This window comes from Sphaeramia orbicularis, chromosome 15, assembly GCF_902148855.1.
Source record: "Sphaeramia orbicularis chromosome 15, fSphaOr1.1, whole genome shotgun sequence".
Taxonomy (NCBI): Eukaryota; Metazoa; Chordata; class Actinopteri; order Kurtiformes; family Apogonidae; genus Sphaeramia; species Sphaeramia orbicularis.
In genome coordinates, this window is record NC_043971.1 from 7,428,973 (window position 1) to 7,436,664 (window position 7,692).

Here is a 7,692-nt window from a genome sequence, read left to right on the forward strand (position 1 = left end):
ACTTTTGCTAAAAAAAAAAAAAAAAAAGTCATATTTTCTTCACTTTTCTCTGCTTTTGATATAATAACCTTCAACTTTAATCTGAGCTTTAATGAACGTGTACATGATCAGTAAATTAAACAATAGGAAAATACCTGATTTTCATGGAAAAAATACTAAACACAGAGGTTAATATTATGATAAATGCTGATAAATCACTTAAGAAAGGTTAAATATAGAGGAAAAATTCATTTGGGAGCTGACATAAAAGTAGCACTGGGTCTTTATGGGTTAAAAAATATACATCAGGTTGTAATCATGAGACAGAAATGTGATGCATGACAGCACGCTCCAGGAAGATCAGCAATTGACCTCAGCAATTACACTTCCCTATAAGAATACCCTTGGAGATAAAAAGGGGAAACAAATGTTATAACAGTGCCGTACCTTGGCATAAATTACAGGGTCTTGAGATACTCTTTGTGATTGAACCAGCAGGAAAATAATGCTTCATCTGTGCTTTGAATGAAGTGGCTGCAAACTCTGAATGCATAAGTGAGCCGCAGAATGGCTAACATATTCCTAGAGTATGTGTCATGCGCTCCCCCTCGCTCGTCTCTTGTGCTCTTCGAGAGAGATCTGCTATTTTGAATCAACCTGTAGGCACATAGAAATGAGGTCAGATGCAAACAACGTCGCTGCAGGAATTCAACATTTCAACACTGTGACATTTCTCTTTGGACAACACTAGATGACTGGTGGAAGAAGAGTAGCTCAAAATGTCACAGAGGGTACAGACACGCTGCAAATCAACAAGAGTTGTGGCGTTGTTGTTGATGTGGTTGCTTAGGAAGTTCAGGGGTTTCCACAGAGGCTGCACGGTAGAACATGTGACAATTAAAATATCCAGTGGTTTTGGTCAATGAAGATCTACCTTTTCTGCTTTTGGGGTTCTCCCTTCGTACATTCAGTCTCTATAAATACTGTTGTGGTCTGTGGTTTGAATACACACTGTTGTGCAAAAGCCTTGGTCAGGGTTGAAGTGAGCGTACATAATTATTTTTCATTCTCTTTTATAAATCCAATCCAATCCAGCTTTGTTTGTAAAGCACTTTAAAACAACCACAGTGGACCAAAGTGCTGTACAGAAAAATAAATACAAACCAAAATAACAGAGTAAAATACAAGAAAGGATTAAAAATAAATAAAAAAAAATACAGAAGAATAGCTAAAACCTGAATAAAAGAATAAAATACAAGAACAGATTAAAAACATAAAAAGCTGTACAACTAAAAACAACAACAAACTAGAAAAGCACTCAGACAACAGACCAATACTAAATAAAACAATTGAATAAAAACAATAATAATAAAAAAAATAATAATAATTCCCACTCCTTTTTGAGCAGTTCATATTGAATTTATTTTGTTATTACTAGTGTACATGGCAGTTGCTACTTTGTTTTGATCGTCTTGATTTATTAATGCATTTTCTCTGCCATTAGTTCCTTGTACACAAAAAATGTTTAATCTTTTCTTCTGCTCAAAACAAGTGAATGAAATGAATGAAAGATACAACAAGAAAATACAGGAATTATGTGCACAGCCTTAAAAGACACATAAAAAAGCTGAACTAAATTAGCTATAAAGGTTAAAGTCAGTATTTAGTGTGACCTCTGACCCCATGACAAGGAGCAGCGCAAACAATTAGAAACATCTGACATGTATTGAATGAAACCTGGTATAAAGCATCAGAAAATTAACACCATAAATCCCATTGTGTCTGAACAAAAGGGTTGAAGACATGTTAAGTGCAAAGGGATGTCACACTAAATACGACCATTTTAGTTTATAGAAGCTGTTTTTACTCTGAAACTTATCTTTTTCCTGCTGGACATACTTCACATATATCAGATTGGATCTAAATACAAAGACAAATGCATATACTGTATGTGGACATTAGAACTAAACCAAGAAACTAGGGATGCACCGATACCGATACGAGTATCGGCATCGGCTCCGATACTCAGTGTGTGTACTCGTGCTTGTACTCGTAAAAGTAATCCGATACAGATGCTCCGATACCACTTACGGCCGTTTGACATTCACCGTTCAGTGCAGCAGGTACGAGGAGGAGGAATAATGTGTGTGGAGTGTGAAGAGTGTGGAGATTTTTCAAAATAAATGACGGTGATAAAAGTAACACTGACTGACAGTAACATTACAGACACAGACAGATACGGACGCAGTGTTCTGTCCGTCCTCTGCGTACATTCCATCCGTTTACCAGGTGCTCGCGGATGCATAAACAGAATGAGATTACCAGCGGGAGTACGGAGCGGTGCGGACCGCCGCCACCAGAAGTGAAAACCAAACTTATCACTCATTTCTCTTTTCTCTTCCTGCTGAAGCTAAGTTTTTAAACCTTTGTAGCAAAAACACTACAATATTTGTATCATATTAGAGTTGCCTCTGTCGTCTCCATGTTTGTTATTACTGACTTTCTTCTTCTTCTTCTTCTTCTTATAAAACTTTCCTCTTCTTCGTGGTATTTGTCCAGTATGGTTAATGGAGAGCGGCGCCCCCTGGTGGATTAATTGAGAAACGCTCATTCCAGCACATTAAATGTCAGTAGCAGCACTTTGTTCCAGTCAGACTAATGACAACGACAATAAAGCACATTTACAAAAGGAACTAACAACTGGAATGGGATTATTAAGTACTCGTATCGGTACTCGGTATCGGCAAGTACTCAAATGTAAGTACTCGTACTCGTACTCAGTCTGGAAAAAAGTGGTATTGGTGCATCCCTATAAGAAACATAATGTTGGACTAGTACTTTTGCACAATACTGTTCTTTGTGAGTATATGCCCACAAACAACAGTGTGATACTTCTATATAAAATGTTGTATTCACAATTTTACACCAGTAGAATGAGCCTGTAAACAAAGGACTTGTAGAAGGACTTAAATTAGCATCACAGTAGAATGCATTTGTGCACACATGTATAGGCCGACTGTGTCAGTCACTGAATAAAGCATAAAGTTCATTGTGTCCATACATCTGTATTATGGTATCATAAAGTTTTCTTCTTCAAACTAAAACTCAAAGACACTTATTTTGCTCAAAATAATCAATCACATCAGTCAAATTTTATTTATATAGCACCTAATCATAACAAACGTTATCTCATGACGATTTACATATTGAGTTGGTTGAAACCAGACTCTAAGCCAATTTACAGAAACCCAACAGAATCCTCTGGGAGCAAACACTTGAGACTGAGTGACAGTGGCGAGGAAAAACTTCCCTTTAACAGCAGAAACCTGGAGCAGACCCAGACTCCTGGAGGATGGACGACTGTCTTGACCAGTTGGGTTAAAGAGAGAGAGTAAAGGAGGAGAAAATGAAAGAGCGTTATTAGAGATAGGGAGAGACTGGGGGAGAAGGGGGGAAGTAGGGGGAGACACATGGATGCAGTTGCTGCACAGATAACTGAACTAGAACTGTCAAAAGTAGATCAGCTGGTATTAATATAATTACCAGAACAAAGGTCCATGACTGTTAATACTACTACTACAAATGCAAGTACTAACCGTGGATATACTACTAGTACAACAGTTAGTACAAATAATAGAAACCTCTACCATCTATGAAACTATATAATAAACACTATCATAACTATATGGATAAGTGAGTGATGACGATGAAGGCAGGAGAGAGGCAGGTCCACAGCAGCAGGTCCAGAGATGATCCAGGGAAAACCTGTGATGATCCTGGGAAAACCTGTGAGACAATAAAGCACAGAGACTCCGGGGAAGAAGTCAAGTCCTTAATATGTATTCACTGGGGCGTAAATAGAAACATAACACATAATAACACTGTCTTACAGTCTTCACGTGCCACATCAGCTGATAGTTTACATTACAGCTCTGTTATCGTAGCCCTGCTGCATTGTCTCTGTCTCTGTATCTGTTTGAATCCATCAAACAAGGTCAGAACTGTCACAGTTTAGTTGAACCGTGGATCAACAAACGACAACTTAGCAAAGATAATAACATCCCATAATAACTTTATACCTTCATAAGCCTCAGAATCAAACTCACCTGTGTAGAAGAAACACTGACATTTCACCATCAAACTCTATACTTTACATTTAGAGTCTATGTCCAGTGGAGAAAACAACAACAGTGTTTCAGCTTTTATCATCGATTCACTTTCTTTGACTAAAAGTTGTTTCTTAATGGTTCTCATCCCATCTGGTCACTTTCTGATGCTTTGGCCAAAGGCTTCGTGGTGTCAGTTTTCCTCATCATGAGAGACCAGAGTCAATGTGATATCATGAATTGCGTAAATATACATGCTGTCCATGTCACTTTTAATTGCCGTGTTATCTGTACGCATTATAAGCTTTCCACACGTATGTTCATGCTGCGTCAAATATCACGCAATTAGCGGTTAGGTTAAGCTGTTACAGATATGTATACTGAAGATCTTGGTGTAATTGACATGCAATCAAATGGCGTTGAATAACACGCGAAAGGATGAAAATGCATATGTATAGCACGCCAAATGCCTTAAGAACTGGCGTGACATACAGTACAATTTCATGAGATCAGTCTGGCAGAGTGACTCACTACTCCCTCTAGTGGCCATGTTAATTCCCTGACCCAATGCTGGAAATAAATTCACTTCATATCTCTACAATCCAATACACTGGCATCTTTAGCAGAACTTCATACCTCTTTATTTTAAACACTGTATTGAGAATTTAAGAAATTAGACTTTTTTATATTCAAATGTAAACAATATCAAGCCTGAAAGACAAAAAAAAATGCATATATATGAATCATCATCATTTTACTTTACAGTATAAAATACATAATATGACCATTACGATGATTATGGTTTTATTGTCATGCTAACACATTTACATGCCCTTTTAAAGTCTAGTTTTAGTTGGACTAATGCAATCATTTGTTTTTTTAAATGTCATGTAGAAGTACTGACTGTCATGTTAAACACAACCAATAAATGTTCACACATAAAATGATGCCAGATGCTACTTCCACATCGGTTTCACTTTTCAGCCCCAGAAAAAGTGTTTTTATCTCAGCTGAGGCTGCAGTTCCCAAAAACCTGAACTTTTATAGCTGTTTGCCCTGAACATTCCTGACCATAATCCTCTCATATCTGTACTGACCTCTGACCTTCCTTTCATGGGTTAGTCTGTCCACACATTCTGAGTGATTGACGTAAAATAATCACAAAAGTTGATGATTCTAAGACACCAAAACTTCAGCTGCAGCGGTCAAACATGTCATAACATTTCATTCCATTAAAAAAACATAACCTACTTTCAGTCCATGCCAAAGTTTTTGTACATACGGATGGAAGAACGGACTGATAGATGGACGGACAGACAGACGGACGACGAACTGATGATAATACCCTGCGGCGAGGTTAGAGGGTAATGACAGGTTATCTCAGCCATAAACTAAATCCTCTGCTGTCTTTCTTAAATGAAATCTGCTATGAAAACTTCTCCTTCTGAAGCACCATTCGAGTTTGTTTATTTGTTTGTTTGTTTGAAAAAAAAAGAGAAAAAAAACTTTTTTATTTGGCAGAAAAGCAGCCAGCTGCAGTCATTGCTGAACACTAACAGGAAGTTGAGAGGCATTGTGGAACTTTCAGAGCTGAATTAATAATGTTAGTGGGTGTATGCATATTTAAAGCATTACTGACTGACCCTGCATGTATAATTTTTACCTTTTATTTATATTGCAAAGTTTTGTCTAATAAAAATGTATTTTGTATTATTATTGGCTCTAGAAAAAAAAAAAAAATCACTTTGAAGAAGGGCTGATATTTCCATGGCATAAATATCCATGATGTGTAAGATATAAGGACATCTTGACATCTTAAGGTGTGTTTGCAGATCGTGGTCAACTAAATATCTTCACCTCACTATGAAAACTTTCTTCACTCTATTTGACTGTTACAGGGACATTAACTCTCTGACCCACTTCCAAACATATAGATATACAGTAATATACATTACCAGTGGTTATTAAAGCTGCAGGAGCTGATCTGTGAAAAACTGGGATAAATTAACTTTGTGTTTGTGTTTGTATTTGTATTTATTTAGTTACTTATGGGACAGTGTGTATTGGCATTAGTTGTAAAGAACAAGATGCATGCACCAGATTAAGCAGAGAAGCTAATTTCCATCTGTTGTCCTGGACAAACAACCAAAATAACAAAACATCACATAGATTACGAAGTACTAACATACTGGAAGAAGACCGTTAGACATGACAGATATAGGAAAGTTTGCCCAGGCTGAAAGGTTACAGCCAAAAATGTAAAAGTACAATATATTCTAAAAGTACAATAACATTTCCTAGAATAAGAATAAGATATAAAAGACAGAAGAAGAAGGAGGAGAGAAGAAGAGAGAGTAGAAAAAAGAAGAAGAAAAAATAAATAAATTGGCTAATTGTACAATAGCAAACCAGACATGGAAAGAAGTGCAAGAGTAAGAACTATTGAGCTAAAAACTTCTGTAGAATTAACCAAGACAATTTATACAATGCATGTGTACAGAGATAAGTACGGTGCTTGATTTGTTTGACCAGACAGAAATCTTTCCAAAGGCACCAGACTACATATTAGTGTTGGTAGGAGCCTTTTTTTTTTGTAGCATTTTAAAAGCACTTGTAGATGGAGCAAATTTTTAAATTGGTGGGGAGCCCATTCCACACTTTAACAGCCTTACATGAAAAAAGCAGAGCTGCGTTTCCTGCAGCAGATACAGTTTCTTAATGTTCATCATTAACCTATTACTTGTTAGTTGATGGAAATGTCTAAATACTAATAGAGTCTATGTGGAAGCAACAGGCCATGTGTTTGAATATATATATGTGTGTATATATATATATATATATATATATATATATATATATGTGTGTGTGTATATATGTGTATGTATATATATATATATATATATATATATATATATATATATATATATATATATATATATATATATATATATATATGTGTGTATATATGTGTATATATATATATATATATTCAGCAGTTTTGGAATGAAGTAGAACATTTTTGTAATGTTGGTGCAGTAGGACATCTCATAATTTCCAGCTATATAAAAAAAATCACTCATGTGGACTTATAATAAGGCCAGAGAGTGCCTTCAAAATAAAATGTGACCTACTGACGTGTCCACATAAAAAACAGAAAAACTCACTTCATTATCTGAAAACTGTGTTTATTTATACTTCAGATGAATCCTCCCTCTGTTTATTCCCAACAGCGCCATGTTTCAGGATATCGGTCAAACATGTAGGTCAGGACCCGTTTTACTTTGAAGGTGAATTCATCGCTGTGACATGCATATTGTGTCAGGCTTCAAGAATAAATAAATAAATAGGCTAATTGTACAATAGCAAACCAGACATGGAAAGAGGTGCAAGTGTAAGAACTACTGAGCTAAAAACTTCTGTAGAATTAACCAAGACAATTTATACAATGCATGTGTGCAGAGATAAGTACCGTACTTTATTTGTTTGACCAGACAGAAATCTTTGCCATAGGCACCAGAATACATATCAGTGTTGGCAGTGCTGGTCATCTAGGAGCCTTTTTTTTGTAGCATTATAAAAACACCTATTACTTGATGGAAATGTCCAA